General features: G+C 45.4%; 1 protein-coding gene across 2 annotated transcripts in view; it reads left to right on the top strand.

The window, feature by feature from the left end:
- The first annotated feature begins 1,007 nt into the window (after positions 1 to 1,007).
- SNCAIP (synuclein alpha interacting protein) overlaps positions 1,008 to 21,345 on the top strand; it is a 440,197-nt gene continuing 419,859 nt past the window's right edge. For both annotated transcript variants that reach the window (XM_086961078.1, XM_086961079.1), the window contains exon 1: positions 1,008 to 1,615. The gene's annotated coding sequence lies outside the window, so the exon portion shown is untranslated. The remainder of the gene's footprint in view (positions 1,616 to 21,345) is intronic.

Consider the following 21,345-nt stretch of genomic DNA (forward strand, 5'->3'; position numbering starts at 1 on the left):
ATTTCAAATTGCGAGTATTGGTGTTAATCTCGTTAACAAATTGTTGAGCCTGAGCTATTACTCACATTGAAGTTAGCTGTATGTGGGCTGACCACTTACAACACGACGTAGTAGGTGGAAATAAAATATGAATGACACAATTTATCAATGATTGAAGAGAGCCGACAGGCTGAGAGCCCCTCCAGCCTGCCAGCCCCTCAATCCTGAGTGAACTTACTATCTAGTAAGAAACTGCCGTGAACAAGAACTTTGGTTCGAAACACTTAGGCGAACACAGTTTTGAATAAAGAAGTCTAAACTACTACTGAATGGAGTGCCTTCACTTGTTTACTTGTGGAAAAAATTAAACGGGATACTGCCCTGATCCCGGTGATGGCATCAACTGGCAAGTGCTACTTCTGTTACAGGACATTTTGTGGAATAATATATATATATATATATAACTCTAACCAATAGTATATGTAGTAGACTTTTGTACTTAATACCATTCCTATGTGATTTTAGAGTTTATAACTTGTACATTTTCAATATTTTCTGTTTGTATCTCATGTAATCCAAAGTCCTTATGTAACGCAACTGGTTATTTTGTAAAGCGCTCTGACACTTACGGGGAATCGCATTAAATAAATAAATAAAGCTATATCATTTTAGTAAAATCAAAAGGTTCTGGCTAACGCCAGAACTACGAATAATAGGCATATGATGTATATAATAGTGAAAATAAACGGTCTTAGCTATCGCAGGACCCACTAAGCCTGCTTTAGATAGACACACCGGTCAGATCCTTTTAGCATATGACAGCATTTCTGTACGCATCCTTCTTTTTAATTGGAGGCTTAAAAATCATATTGTTGGCCCAGGCCTGCGTCACGGAGACGTAAGCTGCGTCCTTTCTTTTGCAGCGCAGATGCAAGTGTAGACCCCCACAGGCGCCACCCGGCCTGTACTGCATCACTGTACGTCAGCTCCCTCGACCCCCTCCTTCCCGCTGCTCGGGTCCAGGGATAAGTCCCACCCTATGCCGGGGCTGAGTGCACCTTGTGTGCGCCGGGCTGACACCGACTCATGCAAGCAGCGCCTTGACGACTCCACTCGCAGCCCTCCTTCTTGGCCTAATAGGAGTGCGCGACCGAGGCAGTGATGCGCTGCACGTCGGCCCTCGAGGTGCTCCTGACGCGCTGTCCCGCCAGGTAACACAACGTTACCATCACCCAGGGACAGCAACAACAAAACTGCAGTTTCTTCGCCGAGCGCTAGGGACGCAGAACTGCAGCTTCAATCCGCTTCGTATTGTCTGCGCTCCATCCCAGCTGCAGCAGCTGCTTCCGGCTGTCCAGGGAAAAATCCATACAGAAACCTGCTTAAACGGGCACTGGCAGCACCGCTGAGCAAAGCACCAGGATTTCATCGTAAAAACGCTGGAAGGAATGTATAACGGTGACTGGCCGGGGAACCTCCTGGACTGAGTTTTCAAAATCAATAAATGGAGCAATACCACACTCTACAGTAGCCGGGCTGACAGAACGAGACGTCAAAATATAGCACCCTCAGGATATTAAGTGAGGTGTGTTTCTTTGGCGGGACCAAGGCAACGATGTGGGCTTGGATGAGAATGGTGAGTGTTTCTCTTCTTAATGTCTAATATTGTCTAGAGGGGGTAGTTATAAAACATGATTTGCCAGTCCCCCATTCTAACTCTAAAAGCAGTTATTACTGGTGATTCTCAGCGGTGATTTAGAGTTGCACAACACGCATTTTCAGCCAAACCCCATTGTGTTAAAATGCACCGAACGGTTTTCAAATGTATTTACTTCAAGATTACACACCGTACGTACACCATAGAGCAACATATAAAGACATTTTCATCGGAGTTCTAATTCAAGCGAGGACAGGTATTTTTCGAACCATTCCAAATAGGTAAACAGTTACAAAAATATCTTCGAAAATATGGCAGACCATGTTAAAGGTGTGTGACTTATGGTAACAAGCTTCTTGCTTGATTAAAGTATTGCACAGTAGACTGCCCTGCTACTCGAACGTAATACTTTAACTTTTCTTTGCAGAACTAACGAAAAGACCGTTATTTTTTGCCAGCAGTCGTCTTAAATGTTCCTTTTTACTAGCATTAACCATGGTGATTGATGACAAAAGTTTGTAGGTAACTTCAATCAGCCCTTTGTTTGTTTCAGTTGTTTCTAATCACTGTATTAGAAGCATAGGTGAGGAGCTTGGGCCATTTGACACCAGCATGGTGGGAAAACGTATTTAGTCTTGAGTGTTAACATCACGTTCACAGGTATGAGTACATTTATCTTGCAATGATCGTGTTTAAGTTCTGTTTGTGTTTGTATCAGAATGCCATTTAAACAGCTGGAAAGTATTCACGTAGTGAGAAAAGTTGGCAGTGTCAATCTTTACTTTGGCGAATGTAGTTGTAGGAAAGAAAAGAGACAAAATACAGTAGAGTGGCAAATTTAATCGACTAAGCAAAATACATGCATGTCCCAGTGGGATGGTGACTGACTGTACCGTTTTAATGTTCAAGTGGTTGAAACAGTTACATTCTCTTTATTTCAGAGAGTGCCTATTTAGTACAAATCAAGCAATTAACATAATGTATGGTTATGGGGTTTCTTAGTTACATAGAAGAGGGCTGCAGAAAGTTAACTTGTAAGGTTTAGGTTGCTTGTATGTTTGATGAAAGCACAGAATATTTAAGCTAGTGGAGACTGTGTGATCCAATACATAAGAACTAGGCCCAGTTCATGTCAGGAAAAATGCACAGACTCTCAGTCTCGCCACAAGTAAAGGATACAGACCATACAAGTAAGATATACATTTGCTGGGGAGAACGCTCCCTCAACAGCATCAGAAACTAGACTTGTAATAAATGTCTCATCAGCAATAGGCAAAGTATTGTTGCAACTCGTAGGGTGCCCCCTGTGTCAGGGAAGCTTCAGTGGGGGAGCGGGAAGGGATGGATGAAACTTGACTTGAATGCCAACAAAATAAACACAGACAGACCTTCAGTATCATGTTTCTGAATTAGTACTGTGAATACTCACCTCCCCAGCATAACATCTGTCCTGCCTTGGCGTCTGAGCGCATTACCTTGTCAGCAAAGAATCTCTGCATTGTCCATCGCCCGGAGTCCGTCATCTGAACATCATCTCTTTTGTTACCCTCCAGAATGGTCTGTTATGTTATGTGAATTTGTAGAGCACGGTTAATCACCGGTGAGGGTATCCAGGCACTGAACAGGTGCAAGGGGTAGGAGCCAGAACCTGAGTACAGGGATGGTTTTCATGTCCTGCGTGGCTAGTTTAGAAGAGCAAGGACTTCCTTCGACTTCTTATGAAATTCGAGTAGTTATAAGGAGGCTCTAATGTGTTAAGGGAGGTCATTCCAGTATTTGGCTGCGATGTACGAGAATGAGTGTCCTCCGGTTCTGCTTCTGTTGATGAGGGGAATGGGAGGTGGTACGAGTGAGAGAGATGCTGATCGAAGGGGTCTTGATGGTTGCTGGAAGTGTAGGCAGTAGTTAATGTAGGAGGGCCCGGTGTTGTGCAGAGCATTGAAGGTGTGAGTGAGGAGCTTGAATTAACATTGTTTCTGGACTAGAAGCCAGTGGAGTTCTCCGAGTTGTGGGGTGATGTGAGTGTGTTGTGATAGTTCCAGGATGAGTCTGGAGGCGGCGTTCTGGATGTCTGTGAAGGAGGTGGGCGGGATACTGGCATAGAGTGCAGTACGGTGCCATAGTCTAGGCTGCTGGGAATGAGGGCGTGTGTGAGGGTGGGCATGGAGTTCTGTGTAAGCCATTTGAAGATCTTTCATAGCATGAGGAAACAATAGGAGGAGGCTGTATTGACTTGTTTTGTCATGATGAGTTTGTCTTCTAGGATGAGTTCGAGGTTTTTGGCATGTTTGTGGGTGTTGGTGTGGGGCATAGTTTGGTGGGCCACCAGGATGTGTTCCAGGGTGAAGGCTTTTTTCCAGATATTCGCACCTTGCTTTAGCTGGTTTTGAGCTTTAGGCAGTTGTTTTTCATCCAGGATGCTATGTTGACTATGTAGTTGGTAAAGCAGTTCCTAGGGGTGTTTGTCACGTCTGTGAGGGGTAGGATGAGCTGGGTTTGAGGTTGTCGAAGAGTTGTCTGCTAATTGCTTTCTCCATGACTTTGTCTGGGAGGGAAAGGAGCGAAACGGGCCACTAGTTGCTCAGGGTGTTTGGGTTGGCCAGTGGTTTTTTCGGTACTGCTTTGACTTCTGCATTCCCTCTGCTTTCTGGGAAAGTGACAGTTGGAATGGAAATGTTAATGATGGATTTGAGTGTAAGGCTGATTAGAGGTCCTCCTAAGTTGTAGATGTAGTGAGGGCATGGTTCTGTGGGGGCTGCTGACCGGAAGGTCTTTTCTGAGGGTGGCTGTGTCTTCATTGGAGAGTGATTTCCAGTTGGTGAGTGGTTGTCCGTGGTGGGGGATCCAATTTTCTGGTCAAGGAGGTTTGTTGTGTTTGGCTGGGGGTCAAACATACTGCAAGATGTTGTAGATTTTGTTGTTGAAGAAGTTTGAGAGGCCATCACAGAGTTCTAGTGATGGCGTGATTGTGTTGGTTGCTGCTGCAGGGTATGAGATTTCCTTGACCATGGCCAAGAGTTCTTTGCAGTTGTTGGCGTTTGATTTGATTCTGAGGGTTCATCAAATTCTGCATTTGGTTTCTGTCTTCAGAGGAAGATGATCAAATTGTTGCACTTAAATGTAACTACCTTTTGTAGTGACCACCACTTTTATCACCGTGTCTTTCTCCGCAGACGATTGACTACTGTGATAACTGCCCCTCTCATTCCCAGACTCCATCGTTGGCCCCTAGGTATGTACTTGTATGGCCCAAGCGACCCATTTGCTTTGCCCTCTGACGTAACTTCTCTTTGCAAAATTTGTTGAAAAAAACTCTGATAGTTTAAGTTTCCTGCAGCAGTGGAAACCCCCAAATTGAACGTGTAAATGCATGAGCACTATTTACTATTTGCTGTATTTTTTGCCTCTAGGTATACGAGTGAGTTTACATCTTAATGTATTTCACTCCGTTCCGCCAACAGTTTTACTGATTCCCTCCCCTTCTCATAGTTTGTGTATTTTTGAATGCAAGGCAACTTTACTTTGAGCAAAGACTTTTTATTTATTTTTATATTTAATATTTGTTCACTTATGCTTATCGATAGGATTCGAAACTGCAGTTGAAAGCCCTATATGTCCATTTAACATTATGGGGCCGATTCTGATTCGGTAAAAGGCCCTCCGAATAGTCGTACGGAGCTTTTTTCCCGCACGATTCGTATGCAGAACTGTACCCATATGTACGATGTGGTACGATGTGTACCCAAAGCAGTTCTCCGTACGAATCGTACTGAAGACCGTACAACTCACTAATCCGTATGAATCTCAATCAGAACACGCAGTACGCGACGTCCGTACGGTTCGAATCTGCATTTTCCGACCCAGCAAGTACGAATCGTATCGACAACACTCCTTACGACTCTTAAAAAGCAGATTCTGCATAGAAATGTGTACGAAACGGACCCCCCGGGTACGGTGCGTACACCCCATGATTGCAGGGGTACGGTGCGTACACCCCTGGATTTCAGGGGTACGGTGCGTATGTTCCCGTGCGTACACCCCATGATCGTAGGGGTACGGTTCGTACACCACAAGGTCGTAGGTGTATGGTGCGTACACCCCGTGCGTACACCCCTTGATTTTAGGAGTACGGTGCGTATGTAATAGTGTTGCCCTCCATTCGAATTGTTCATACGCGACATTTACCGTACAAATTGCGTACTCCTTCCCCTGTCCAGATCGTACTTGGTGGGTCGTATGGCATTTTTACGAATCGTACGGTTCACTGTGCGGGTCAGTGTCGTACGGATTTAACCTTCATTTTCGTACGGTTCGCAATGATTCGGACGTATTTACTCGCAACGGATCGTACTACACGATTCGGACGGATTTGTACGATTCGTACGGCTACGAATACGATTTGTCGTACGGATTCGTTTCCCGAATCGGAATCTACCCATATGTGTTACTTGTCTGCGGGACCCTTATCAGGTTGCCATCTGCTAATTTTTTCCTGTGGTCCTGAGTCTGTTCTTGAGGTTAGGTTTTGGGCTGCGGGTGTCTTTGAATGACTTCAGTTTTAGATGAGATCAAGGGGTTTCTTTTGAAGTATCCATTTGATTGAGTACTCAGTGGTGGAAATTTAAGACTTTGTTTTCTGAAGGTGCAAGAGAGGTGTTGGAGTGGATTTGAATTCTGAAGATTGGATCTTATAAATGGAAAAGTTCTGAATTTTAACAGTCTTCTTGGGAAACTAAGGTGTCCTGACAGAGCATTTTTAAAATCTTTCCATAACTTGGTTTGGAAATTGGTTTTACTGGTCACCCAACAACCCTAAATAGACTCCATTGTTTTGGAGGTCAGGTGGGGGAAACAGGGAGAACTTACCACCAAAATCCCTATTCAACGTCGTGTACGACAAGGGAAGTTACTCACACCTACATTATTTTCTTTGTACATCAGATATTTTGGCAGCAAACTTGAGGCCTGCATCATCCATGCTCTAAATGGGAAAAAATCCCAATACTGCTTTTCGCAGACGACTCCTTGCTCATCTCAAACCCCAATAGGCCTACAGAATCAGGTAGATAAGTTTCTTTGGCTGATGTTTCTTGTCTTTTGCTCTATTTTGCAGGGCTTCCGGTAAAACAGCCCTACGAAAACTTCACTGGCTCCCTATCGAGGAGCGCATTAAGTTTAAAGCTCTTTGCTCACCGCATTGCCCAGGGAAAAGGACCTAGTTACCTGCGCAACCTTCTGACCATCCATCGCCCCGCCCGGAACCTTGGATCCGCTGGAGCGATGTTGTTTCAAATCCCTCGCGTACACAAGACCAGGATGGGAGGTAGCTCCTTTCGCTTTCTTGCAAGTAAGCACTGGAACAATCTCCCTCTTGACCTGCGCATGGAGCCATCAGAAACAAGATTTAGACTTCAACTAAAAACCTACCTCTTTCCTAAGCAATAAGTGTTTCTGTAGCCCAGGTTCCGGACTGGCCCCTAACCTCGGCCTCTTCAGGGTACTGTAGCATTTCTTTGCGCGGGGACACACTGTCATTAGTGTAACCAGGCGCTCTATAAGTGGTTTTATTATTATTATTATTATTATTATTGTGCACCTTTTTTTGAGGATCCTGAAATTGTCTAAAAAGGTTTTGTTTTTGTTAGATGTTTTATATCACACTTGTCCATGACAGTTCAGAATCTGTGCCGATATCCTGTCTGGATCCTGCTTTTATTATGTATTTCCTGTCGTCTAATGTTGTATTCTTTAGCTACCTACTTTCTAAGCGACTCAGACTTCCTTGCAAAAGTATAAACTTTTCCTAGCTCATAATCCTGTTTGTCTCTCATGACATTTTTGCCACTTACTGTTCTTTACCATTTACTTTATCATCATATTTTACAATCCTTTGTTTGATAGCTGGTTTAAATTTACTGATGCATTCCTGACTACTGGCTTTGGTTATTTCTTCATTTAATTGTTCAATTTGTTTCATTATTTCTTCTACGATTAATTGCATTTCTTATCTTTTTCCATCCAGCTGAATAAGCATTAATTAGTACTTCCAACCCAAATCCTCAATCTTTGGGTTGGGTTTCTCAGCGTAAAGATGTGTAGTTTTCAAAGTAAACGTTTAACTTCTTTATATTTTCTCAAAGAGGGGGGCCTCACACAACTTTTGCATTTCTTGTTTTGTGCATTGGTGTGACAGATTTTCATATGTAGAGAAATAGTGCCTAAAGGCAGAGTGCAGACTGGTAATTGACGACATTGCTTGCTGTGTCTTTGGGGCAGACTGTGTTGGAATATGAACCTGTGGGACAGAGAGGTTTTTCTCCTTCGTAGATCCAGCTCATAGCTCTCCAGCTTCAAAAATACTCATGAAATGTTGTGATAATCAAGTGAGGATGAGAATAACTACACTTTTTGGCTGAGCTTATCAACTCTTCATAGGGCAACAAAAACATGTAACAGAGGTACTGTGGTTCTCTGAGACCGTATCCATAATTCTTGTTAGGGTTTTTATCCTTTTAGTGGGGAAGTTTAAATTCATTTCCCCTTTTACACTCCTGATCAGGTGTAACATGGTTATATTATGGTGTATGCAAGGCAACCTCTGAAAATTCTTCCCCCACACAAGGGTCATATGCAAAACTGGCAGTATCAGTGAATGTTCTCTTGCACAGTACATGTGTAGTAATGGCGGTAGCAGCGTAAGTTTCACTGACATAAAGAGATGCAACTCTTCAGTAGATGTGCAAGTTTCTTACTCAGCAAAGAATAAAAAATATGTAGTGCACCATCAAATTAAACTTCATCCCATTCTCACAGCAAAACAGTCCATCTAGAAGTGGAGCGATCAGGATCATTGATTTGGAGAGGTAGTGAGTCACTGGAAAGTCTCAGCATTCCATGTTCCACCTGACAAGGACTCCTGGGCTCAATCACAGCAGAGTTTGAAACGCTTTCCTGCCCTGATGGATAATCAGAGGCTATCTGACAAATTAAGTATATTTATACTTCAGCTACCTGGATGTCCAAATCCAATATTAGCTGTTCTGCTGAATAAACATCCAAAAGGTCCACTACTATTTTTAGGTCTTGCGCCTAGCGTTGTAGTGCGCAGCATTGCTCGCGCAGCGAGAGACCTCCTCCAGGGGGTTTGAAAACGGACCTAGGAATCACACATGCTCGTGCGTGTGCTTTTCCTTTTGGGCCACGCTGTTGGCCTTTGCGTGCTTCTTTTAATCGAAGACCGCACGCATTTGGCCAAAGGCGGGCGCATTCATCCGCCCATAGCCTATTGGTGTCGGTTACCGGCACCGCTGCCACTTGGTTTCAATTATCGTGCCCAGACACGTGTGCGATAATTGAAACCACATGTCTAGCGGGTTTGTTTGTTTTGGATCCATTTCAAAGGGAAGCAACTAAATGAAAGAGGAAAGAGAGGTGGGCTGCTCGTTTGTATTACTGCAACCAACTTCTTACACTCATTGCATCTAGTTTGCATCTTGATGGGATTTTTTGAATGTAGGGAGGCTTTTTTTTTAAACTTTATTTTCATTTGTGACAACCATACAAAATGCAATGACATGTGTCAAACTTTGCACCCACAGAGCACTTTAAGGAAGTTAAAGCTACATGTCTAGTAGGTACACATTCAGGTGTTCAGCATAATATATCTTGGAACATTTCAGCGCAGCCACACACACTCCGTGACTCAATACATCCACATCATACCAGGTGGGGATACGGGATACACACTCCAGATATTTCCAATCTGGGGCGCAGTATATACAACATCGCTCACTGACCCCCAGCAACTACACAAGCCGCCCCCACACATACCATGAGCATCACAGGAGTTAATGGCATCCATTCCAAAGCAGCTCCACTCATCACCACAGCGCCATTTTTAGTGCTGTTGGTCTCCGTATTCTCTGTCCGAATCTGGTATGCCTGATAGGGTCTCCAGATGTCCTTCAGACGGCATTGGATTGAGTGTTACAGGAATGGCATCTGGACAGGACATATTGTATCGTCAGCAGTAGTCCCTACGCCCATTACAGTGCTTTTTTATGCTTCTCCAGCAACAGTTCCAATGCCACTAGATGTCGTACAGTATTCAGGATGCCCCTCTTGTAGCCGAGCAGCGCCAGAAGGGGAGAAGGCTCAATGGGTTCACCCGTTATCTCACTCAGCTCTCCCAATATAGCACCCCAATAGTGCTATATGTGGCATGGTTCTGCTTGGGGATGAGCAAAGCCTGCCCTTTCTCTGCATTTAAGGCCGCACAATGTGTCCCTTAACCCATAGTGTAATAGGCGGGCTGGAGTGTAATACACCCTGTTAAGCTATTTAAAAATGTATCAGCTGGTGCTGGCTGTTCAGGGATATCGTTTTGACAACAGAAGAGCAATAAGTCCATTGCTTATCATTGATAACTATACCGAACTCCTTTTGCCATTCCAGCCTATCTTTAGTGTCTCCTGGCAGCCCTGTGTATTGGGAGCTTGCGTACAGTTTCACATTGAGGCTTTGGTGAGTTGCAGTCTGCAACAGATAAGTCAGGGCTGGAAACTATAGAGGTTCCTTCAAACCTCCCCCTAATAACCGAAGCATCATGTGGTGCGCCCTAAAATACTGAAACAAAGCTATCAAAGTATGTGTCGTCCTGCACATGCACCTGTTCGAAGCTGTGTAGCACTCAATCCCGAAAGGAGTCACCCATGTGCCTCAAAAAACCATTGTTAATTTTCTCTCTGTCGTTGTGGTCTGTGACCATCACCTAACCCCTTCTGCAGCCTCATGTTTAGCATTGCCCAGAAGGACAAGAAACGGCTGTAGGAGGAAGGGAGCAGGGGGTGCACCAAAAGCAGAATGGACCATCACACTGCACAAATGCCAACATGTCACAACCCCATGTCTTCCTGCTTCCTATCCCTAGCCATAAGAGATGTAAAGGTCTTTCAATACACAAGACCTCATCATGTATACTGCATTTGATACTTTAGCAATTAAGGAAAATCTACAACTCCTCTCAACATGAACCTCCCCACCACTTCAGACAAATAAAATAGAAACGCACATCTTGCACTGACAGCAAATAAAGTAAACATCCCTATTACTAACAGGAACTTAAAGCATTGTATACAGTACCTACTGCTGATGTTTGCATGCACAGGGACCCTCCAGTAGTCACTTTCACTCTTCATTCCAGTTAAAATGTGTAGGAAGGGGGAGTCTCTAGTTGGCGCAGTGCAACACTAGCGACAAGCAGGGACTCTCTCTTCCTCGTCAGGGCTGAGGGTTACCTTCAAGACAACCTCTGCTTACCCTCTAGGTAGTGTGGCTTAAGCAGTCTTAGGCTAATCTCTGGGGCACATATGGTTAAACATTTGCAATATTACACCATCACAACCAACCCACCACACAAGGACACCAAACTGTATTTGTAAAAATATATATCTTTATATAAATTTCAAGCAGGCTTGTAAATACAGTCTTGGTTCAATGCAAAAACGGTTCCAATACTCTTTCAATTAGGTTGCCACAGTTCTTATTTTAGCAATAATCAGTCTTCAGTGTTAGCGTTTCACCAACAGTTCTCATTCAGCTTGAATCCCCCGCATGGGGATTCTGGGCTCCTTACGGTACTTTTCTCGGCCCTGGTGATCTACCAGGATTCCTCCAGCGGTCCGCTGGTCTCTCTGCGCGGCAGGGCGCGGTTGACGATGGGAGAGAGAGCGGGGGCTCTGGGAGCGCTCCGCACGCAGCTCCGAGGGCTGGGCGAGGCGGCAGGAAGGAAACAGTACCTTGCGGGAGAGTTGGTGGGGCGCAGGTCAATGCGGCAGTCCGCGTCGCGTTGTCTTCCGTCCGGTGCTTGGAGCGAGCGGCGGCTCGGCTCTGGCTCGTGGGTTGACGTTGCTGTGCGGGCCGGGTTGCACGGGGCCAGCGCCTCGGGGTTTCCTGATCAGGAGGGCACACTTAGGGGACAGCGCTCCCGGCGCAGGCCTCTATCAATCCAGGCGACGTTCAGGCACCCCACGCAACAGCTGTTTCTCGGACAGCGGCGGCGCGTTCAGGGGCACAAGACACGAGGGGGGCAAGCAGGCACCGGGTGCCACCTCTCTTCACGTTGCGAGCTGCGGCTCGGGGTCAGTCACTGTGCTCGGATCAGCTGGGCCGATCTTTACGATGCTTCTGGACCAGACAGGCGGCAGTCACTTTGTTTAGAGGGAGGGCAGCTCCCAGAGCGTTGCTGAAGAGCTCGATGGTCACAGCGCGCTCCGCTTTTCCTGGGGAGGCTTGCAGAGGGGAGACAGCGTCTCGCAGTGGTTCCTCTGTCAGGGGGTAGCGCCCACTGTTCCTGGGGCGCTGGTCAGGGGGCAAGTTCACAGGCAAGCCCTTGGAGATCTCTCAGCAAAGTTTGGCACAAAGTTTCACAAAGCAAAAGTCTTCTTGTAGTCTTTTCTTTCCCTCTCCTTCTGCAGCAAGGCACCAGACACAGGCCAGAGACAGCACTCCTCCTTGTCCTTCCAGGTCCTTCTCGTCGGGCAGAGTTTCTTCTGTAGCACAAACAGGATCTAATTTACAAGGAGCAGGGCTCCTACTTTTATACCCAGTTTCTTTTGTTCTTACAGGCCAGGGGGACCTTTACATAGCCACTTTCAGTCTCTGAGTACTTTGTTGGGTGCAATCCGGCTTCTGCTTTCAGTGTGAGGGGCAGGCGCATCAGACGCTCCACAGGAGGTGGAGCCAGCATTGTGTGGACCGGGGCAGCCAGGAGTACCTTGTTGATGGGGCTTCGCCCTTCCTGGGCCAGGTGTCGGCTGAGTCATCAGTCGCTCCCCAGGAGGGTGGAGCCAGCATTGTGGTGGCAGAGCACAGCTAGATTCAGAGTCAAGAGCCACTCCTACCTCCCACTAAGGTGTAATCTTCGCATTCACCACCTGTCATCCCCCAGCCCTGTCACTCACACATCCCAGACAGTCAGATACACATACCAGCAGAGGCGGGCTGAAATGGTTAGGCAAGCAAACGCTAACTTTCTAAAAGTAGCATTTGCAAACACAGGATATTAAAATAAACTTTACTAAAAGAAATATTTTATTATTCTGAGTTCAGGCATCCTAAACATGACTCTCTACCATGCTCCCTGAGCCTGCTGGGATTATAGAGTGTAATAATTCCAGCAGCCCATTCTGGCCTAACGGAAGCAGGTAGCCTTACAATAGTGAAATACGAATTTAGTTGTAATTCACTACTAGGACATGCCACACACATCAGGGCTTGTCCTACCTTACACTTACAATGCACCCTGCCCTCAGGCCTACCATAGGGGTGACTAATATGAAGTCAAGGGAAGGTTCAGGGGCTGGCAAGTGGGTGCACTTGCCCAGCCAGCATGACAGTACGAGACTGCACGCAGGTTCTGCAATGGCAGACCCTAGATACATCTTAAGGCTGCTTCTGTGGGTGGCGCAACCAGCGCTGCAGGCCCACTAGCAGTATTGGCATTCACAAGCCCTGGCACTCCTAGTGCACTTTACTAGGGACTAACAGTAAATCCAATGCACCAATCATGGACATCAATCACACTTACAATTTACAGTAGGGAGCACTTGCACTGCGGCACGGGTTGGCCGTGGCGCAGTGCCCTGTGTAGCGGAAAACCAGCAAAACATCGGAGGCACACCAGCAAAAAGTGGAAGGGAAACTCACGCCAAGGTGCCAGGTCTAACAAAATGTAAATCCAGTGACACCCATGTTATGTTAAGTTATGTTAAGGGAATTTTGTATAGCGCACTGTCACCGGAGGTATCATGGCGCTGAAAGGGTGCTGAGGAAACAGAGGGATTTGCGAAATTGAATCAGAGTACCGGAAGTCCTAACTGAGAGGGGGAGAGAGTTCCAAAGTTTGGGGCCGAGAAAGGCAAATCTTCGACCCCCAGATCTACAGAGTTTAAAGGGAGGGACCACCAGAAGATGTAAGTGAAGTGATCTAAGGTTACGTGAGGGACAGTAGGGGCAGATCAGGGATTTCAGAAAGGCGGGACAGGAACCAGAGAGAGATTTGAAAATAAGACAGCCAACCTTGAAGGCAGCCCTTAGGCTAACCGGGAGCCAGTGTAGCTTGATAAGGAGGGGTTTGGCGGACTGCTCTACTGTTTCTTCACACAGGTACATCTTTAGCCAGAATCGGTTTGGGGTTAGGTTGCTAAAAAATAGATTTGTAGCAAATTAGGAATCAGTTAAGTCTTAATAGATGCGAAGCACACTCTAAGAGTGAGTCTTTAGCCTGAGTGCTACTGCAACCAGAACACGTCTCGTATGTCTGTGCAAACGAGGAGAAAGAAGACATTAGAAATGTTAAAGCACCATGCTAGAGTGCAGGTGAACTAAGCAATTACCCTAATGGTGGCAGCAGGTGTGTGAACTCACTGAGCTATTTTTCTTGCTCATGCGCCCTGTATTCCCATTACTGTTGGTGCACTGTTCTGCATTTTGAAGGATAAGTGATGCCAGGTATTTCGACCCGCACTATAGAGATGCATAGCACACGATTTATGCAACAGGCGCGCTCACAGGCTGTGCTATCTTATTGGAATGTGTTCTTCTCTCACACACCATAGAATGACTCATACCATCCCACCACAAGCCCAGCTCTTTATCAGCTACTATATTCTAATGTCGAAAGACCCAGGGTCAGAGCATAGCATTTCTTTTCAGTTGAGAGGAAGGCAGAAAGATCCTTGCATGTGTGCGCATCAACTGCATATTTGTTTTCATCGGCTGACGGGCCAGTACTCAGCTGCAGCACTATATACATACAGTGGCCGTGCCTCTGCACTTGCACTTTGCCTGTGTCTGATGTACTAATTTATTGGAGGCAGACGGCTAAGTGAAACTGCAATGCATGACCTGGCTGCTTCAGCCTCCATGTCAGAGAGACGGCTGAGAAGTGTAGGCCCTGTGAAAACTGGCCCTCGTGTCGGCAGCACACCATGGAGCTTGTTGTATAGACTTTGACCATTCAGTGCTGTAGAGGGTGAGGGGGGCAGATCTCTGACCACAGGGTCACACAGAGTGAAATAAGGGGCCCAGAAGACCAGTAAAGACAGGGACGTACATCCTATAATGAGGAAAGCACCGGAACGAATTACAAAGGGCAGAAGGCGAAATGACAGGAATGAAAACTGCTCTTCTCCCCCCAACCCCACCCCTTCCCAGCCTTTTACCAGTGAATGCTGGAAGTGCTTTGGATTGAAGTGATTTTTTTCCAGCTCCTTCATGTGCAGCTTTGCTGGAGCATTGAGATGCTCTGTATTTCATGACCGTGGGAACTGCACACCTTTTTTTTAAATTTTTATTCTATCTCTCTTCACAGTGCCCCTCAACCCAACCCCAGGCTGAGTTTACCAATAGTTTTAAATCAATATCGCCCAGACCCCCCCCGTCTAAAAATATAATAAATAAATAATACAGCTTAGATATCATCAATTTCTCTTACACAGACCCACTCATCTTGAACAATCCCAAAATACATGCACAGTCTCCCTCACAACCATAAAGACCACCAGCAACCTATTAATACCGACTTCCGTTTCACAGGTTGGGTATGTGGTCAAGTGTAAAAATTGTTTACTGCCTTTCCCAAAAACCCAGTATGATCCTAGATTTCCTTTGTAGACGATTTGTGATCCTGATGAAACAAGTTTACCTCTCGGTGTCTCCTGAAAACCACAAGCGCTTAGAAACAGGCCAAATGAGTCTACGCCACACTCTTTAAATACCGGACATTTGGAATCACAGTTCACACACAAAGTTTCCCACACTGACAGGTGGCGCACATATGCCTACGGCAGAACCGACCCATGTAACACACCCAAGCAGGCTCACACTAGACACCCCGCATACCGCAGGAGCATTCTGTTTCGATGCAGGGTTGCTGACCACTCTTAATCCGTGTTTGAAGGGGGCGGGCCACAGATTGTTCCTGTGCCTGGTAATATGATCAAAATTGGGAAGAAGTGTCGAACTGTACGACACTTGTCTGAAGTGGCACTCCTGCTGAGACGAAGTCTCCTTAGGGATCTATTTGTGAAGGGTATCCGAAGTAAACAGCAAAAACTAGGTGTGCCTCACACTGTCCATATTGCCTGGTAATATGATGGCATCTCGGGGGAGCGAAGCGCGGTCCGGTGCTTCCATGGATCAGAGGCCTTCGAAGGTTCTCTGACTTGCTGTCACCATTTTTGATTGAGTCCCAGAGTGCCAACAGCTCCAAAACTATTTACGCGATTTGATGTCTACTTGTCCTTCGGACAAAATAGACATTACATTTTCTTCCCCATCATAAAAACCAATATGGTTCGGGCATCGGGAGATGGGAGTGTCCCCCACCCTCGGTTTTAGAATGTCAGTGGTGGTGTATTGCTTTCCATATAAAGGAACTACTCTCTACCTAACCTTCAGAACTTTCAAAAGTTTCTTGTTTCCTTTTTGCATAATTTATGCGGCATTCTAAGCCTGAAAGAGTATTGGTTTGACTTCTACTGGGTGCGCCTTGTGTCTAGACGCAGCTATTTCTCTCTGATGAGCTCTAATGCAAGAGAAACGTGTCAGGGAGTGCTTTTATTAATTTCAGACTGGCTGAGATGGTCTTTTACCAACCCAAAGCTGCAATACTGTATCTGGAGTGGTTAAAGGCTTTTGTTATTTTTCAGCTCGTCGCTGATGGCACTAGCTAATCTTATGCTTAAAGAATTTGCTGCATAAATTGCATAGGACTTTGACCCTTTTCTAGTTCGGTGTGGCAGGCACAATGGTAATATGATACTTAAATACTCTTTTACAAAAACTGACATTTGAGGTGAGCATTTTTATAGTGTCTGAGGTGTTGTAGAGTGTTCCATAAAAAGGAACCACTCTCCACTTAAGACTTAGGATTCACCCAGAGTTTCCTACTGCCTCCTTGCATAATTTATGTGACACGTGAAGGTTGAAAGGGTATTGCTTTGATATATTTATATATGTACCTGTAGTCCTGGTTCTTAAAATATTAAATCTTTCATTGATTCACATGCTTGAATCTTCCCCGTCATCGTGGGCGGAGTCCCACTGTAATAATTCTAAGTAGTGCATAGAGAAGTATTGAAAGAAATAGTAAAAATCAAGTGACATTGGTAACATGATTGAATCTTCCCCGTCATTGTGGGCAGAGTCCCACTGTAATAATTCTAAGTAGTGCATAGAGAAGTATTGAAAGAAATAGTAAAAATCAAGTGGCATTGGTAACTCATTCTCATTGTTTTGTAAGAACTACAAAATTCAGTCAATCTGAGCGCTGCTCCCCGAGGAGTCGTCACCTGCAGGGCCGCCATACCTCAGATTTCTAACCGCATGTTGTGGGTGAGGGTATCTTCCTGATCTCTGCTCAGTTCTTCATTGCATCTAGGCAACTTTTTATCGTTTGTCAGTGATTCAGATTTGTTATTCAAGCAGTAGTTGGGTAACTACTCAGCTATGTTTTTCTGACTGACCGTCATGTCAGAGGGACTTAAAAAAGAGGCTTTTCGGTCCATATAATTCTGGTGGAAGACCAAGATTATTGAAAGAAAATCCACATAAAGAATATCTATGCTGTTTATACCCTCTTCATAAACCAAAGGAATGTAAACATTGCTTGGCATTTTCGGCAAAAAGCTAAAAGATCGAGAGGCAAGATTACTTCTATGGCTTCAAATGAAAAAAGCTTCAAGAGATCCTACATCTGGTGATGAAGGCCAGAGACCTCTTTGCCCACGAGAAAGCGCAAGCATGAAGGGGATATGTCATATGGCGAAACGTCTAAGATGCTTATATATGATTTAAAAAAATCAGCAGATGCTGAAAAATTAGTAAAAAAAGAGAATTTAGTCTCTTTTTCTTTAAAAAAAAAGACCTTTTAAAAGACAACATCTGTACCAGCTACTCCTTTCAATGAGTCCTCTTCTCCGATGTATCTCCCGTCGAGAAGCAGACTCTTGACGGTTGACTTCCATGACTACCACCACAACTACTGCTCTGGACAGGACCAAGACAAGAACGATGACAACAGCCTCATCTCCGTTGTCGAAGACAGTGACCACATCAACTTGGTTGATTAAGCCATCAACAGCGTTCTCGTCGACTAGCATTTTAACGTCCATGCCGAAAATGACTTTGTCCCAAACCCATAAAGCTAACCAACACATGAAGCCCACATCGTCAACGGCACAGGAAATCTTAATTTTGATCACACAAGAGGGTATCCCTGGGACCATTCAACTGCATCAGACTTGCCTAAGTAAGGTGTCACCACTTCGACCTACACATCTACTGGAATAGCTTTGCACAATATTCAAATGACTACCCCAAAGCTCAAAACGCACCATCAACCAGACCCTCATCTCCAGATGACTGGACTACAGCAATGCTCTCTGCGCAGGGATCGCAGCTCACCTCCTCCATCGACTACAGACCAACCAGAACGCTGCAGGCAAACTCATCCTGGATCTACCTAGACAAACCCCCTACATCTGGGAGCTCCACTGTCTCCCTGTATAAAAAAGAAGCTTGCTCAAGCTCCTGACCCTACATACAAGACCCTACACAGCTGTGGCCTGCCTACTTAAACCAATGCCTGAACTTCCATCAGCCCACTATACACCTCCGCTCCACATCTTTCTCTAACCTTCACTCCTTCCCTATCCGACATAGCAGATGTGGAGGTCAATTCTTCCCCTACCTAGTAGTGAAGACATGGAACGAGCTACTCTTTCATCGACTGACCTCCCCATCTATTCCAGAGTTCCAACAGTCCCTGAAGACCTGGCTATTTGGCTAATCAACTGGACTCTGTGAGCGCCTGGATACCTTCATGGGTGACCAGCACTCTACAAATCTACTGATTGATTGATTGGTTGCCCTGCTTGTTAGGAGTGCACAGGGAGCTGCACTCTGATTGGCCAAGCTTTATTTCTTGCAAAACAATGTGAATTGGTTAACAATGTCCCTTGAGTGGGAGACATACAACATGGTGCTCAGGGATAGAGCTGATAACATCATTGCTATAATAAAGAAACGGAGGTAGGAGAGAGCGCTCCAGTTTGAGTGCTGCTCCTACAGTTGGAAAAAACCTGGGTGACATCTTTGAGGGCCTGGGATGGTGCTACGGCTGCCTTGGGCTGGAGTGACGAGATTCATCCGAGCTACCCTGCTCTGGAAAGGTACCATGTTGCCCGAGATGATTGGGCTCACGTGCTTCTGCGGTTGGAGGCAAATTTGGAGCGAAACTCTAGGAGATATGGTCTCTGATGGGGGGGCTTTGTACTCTTTGAGACATTGCAGCATGAGTATACCCTGGCTGTGATAGAACTGTTTCGCTACCTCTAACCGATACATGCCCTGCAGAGAGACCGATTGTTAGAGATAGACCTACCAGACTGTGCCCCATTGGAGAGTTGGGTACTCGGAGATTAACTAACACAACATACAGTTTCCCGGCTGTATCGAATGATCATAAACAACACACCTGAAGCATTTGGGAGACTGCGAGAGAGGTGGGAGGCAGATGTGGGATTACTTGAGGATATGGATTGGGAGGATGCGTTGATGCACCCTCTCATGGTAGCCATCCAAACCTCTTTCCGCCTAATCCAGTTTAAAATCCTGCATAGGTCCTATTATCACTGGTCCCGCCTCGACAAGATAGGCCTGGTTGAGAGCACCCTATGTCTTTGCTGTGCTGCGGAAGAGGGTACCTTCCACACAATCTGGAGCTGTTCTGGGGTGACACAATACTGGGAATTAATTCTCACAGAACAAGAGGATGTAGTAGGCACTGCTATTCCCAACACCCCTCAATTTATAGTGCTAGACATGCCGAACCATGTGGACATCCCCTGGAAGCACCTGCTGTTTTGTATGGTGGGCTTTGTTTTTGCCAAAAGAGATCAGGGGAGGCACTGGAGAGGGAGCATGGTCCCAACACGAGACGTGGAGCGAATGGATGAATTATTGCTTGAATTGTTGCATGAAGGTTGCTGTGTGATAGAAGAGGCTGCCCGAAGAAGTTTTGAAAAATTCGGAGGGGGACTGGAGAACATACCAAGGCCTCCCGAACGATTTGGATGCTATACAGGGTGGGGAGGCCTGAACTTGATAATGACCTCGATGAGAAGAACCCAGTCATGGACCCTGCACTGAAATACTTCCTGGGTGCTGATGGAGGGTTATTGACTACCTTGGCGGGTGAGGATCGTGACGTGGTGTTGTGCGGGTCTGTTTGATCATGTTGCGCATGTCCTTTTGTTTGTTTGCAAAACTATAAAATATAGTCCAAAAAAACAAACAACGTCACTCAATTTTTACTATCACTTTCAATTCTACTCTATGCACCAGGGAGTGGTTGGGGTTTTCTCCAAATCTTGTTCTTCATGTGGCTAGAAAGGAAGGCAATAAAAGGAGATCTGAGTGTGAGCTGTGAACAGTAACAGTCTCTTTCTAATATGTTATTTTCTAATTTAGTGTAGAGGTGGAAAAACATATCTAATTATACGTAGTCTCGTAATATTTTAAAGGGAGAGAAATAACAACGTACAGACATGGGCAGAGAGATAACAAAACAGAAAGGTTAACCGGAATAAGTTATCATTGAAAAAAATCAATAATTATTTAGCATTGGAAAACGTGCGTCTCTAAGTCTGCGCCCCACCATACATACCCAATCGTCTTACTGCCGTACGCTAATATAGTAAAACTTTGAAATCATGGTAAGATTCGTCATATATCACAAAAATCAACTTAGTTTCTCCATGTGTAGTTTTTGGAAAAACGCTCTGGTGGAGGAGGAAATCTTGCACCAATATAACTGATTGCTGAACAGGTAACACACGCACGTGCACCAAATTGTCACCATCGTCGAAGAGAAAGCAGAGATGTGCTTATAAAGAGAAACATCGAGTGAACTAAAAACAGACGCCAGGCCCCTTTCTCTCTTTGTCTATTCTTACTTGTCCAGCGGATTAAAACAGTCACCGCTTCAAAGCAGAAATAAAACGTAGTGGAAATATTTTCATTGCTTTCCAGCCAGCCCAATAAATAGGTACCGTACATTCTTAAACGTTTGTTTTTGTTTAATATTCTTTTGAAATAGAATCTCGATGGCCCAAGTTATCTGCTACGCTGGATGTGGCCTAAGGCCGCGAATGTTCTCCATCATCCAACTCCTCAGGAGGGCGAAAGGAAATATGTTTTTGGTCTTGCAGCATGACCGAAGAGCTAACTTGATTTTCTCCCGCAGGTTCAAATATTTATGTTTTTTGCTCCGTCACTGAGCAACTAAGACTCCTGCAGTTCAGCTTTGCATGGCTGGTTTGTACTGGGCCTGGGTGGTGCGGCAGTATTTCGTAGCTTTGGTCTTCTGTATCTTTCCCTATGTTAGTGTAGATTACTGCTCTTTCTAGCTGTTAAGTACGTATAGATTTGTCATCATTTGAACATGAGTGAAGTCTATTGTGCACTTTTTAGGTGTATATTTGTCGTGCAGAAAAAACTCGTTGTACTTTGCAATTCAAAAGACCCGGAGACTGAGTACAGGCCACAGCAGCTAGTCCCCTCTGTCTGCCCCGTCATTGCTTATACAGTATGGAATCTTGAGTCTATGTTCCAAGGTTCCTTCCCTGATGATCCACCCAACCTAT

Source organism: Lissotriton vulgaris, chromosome 3_1, assembly GCF_964263255.1.
Source record: "Lissotriton vulgaris chromosome 3_1, aLisVul1.2, whole genome shotgun sequence".
NCBI classification, from domain to species: Eukaryota; Metazoa; Chordata; class Amphibia; order Caudata; family Salamandridae; genus Lissotriton; species Lissotriton vulgaris.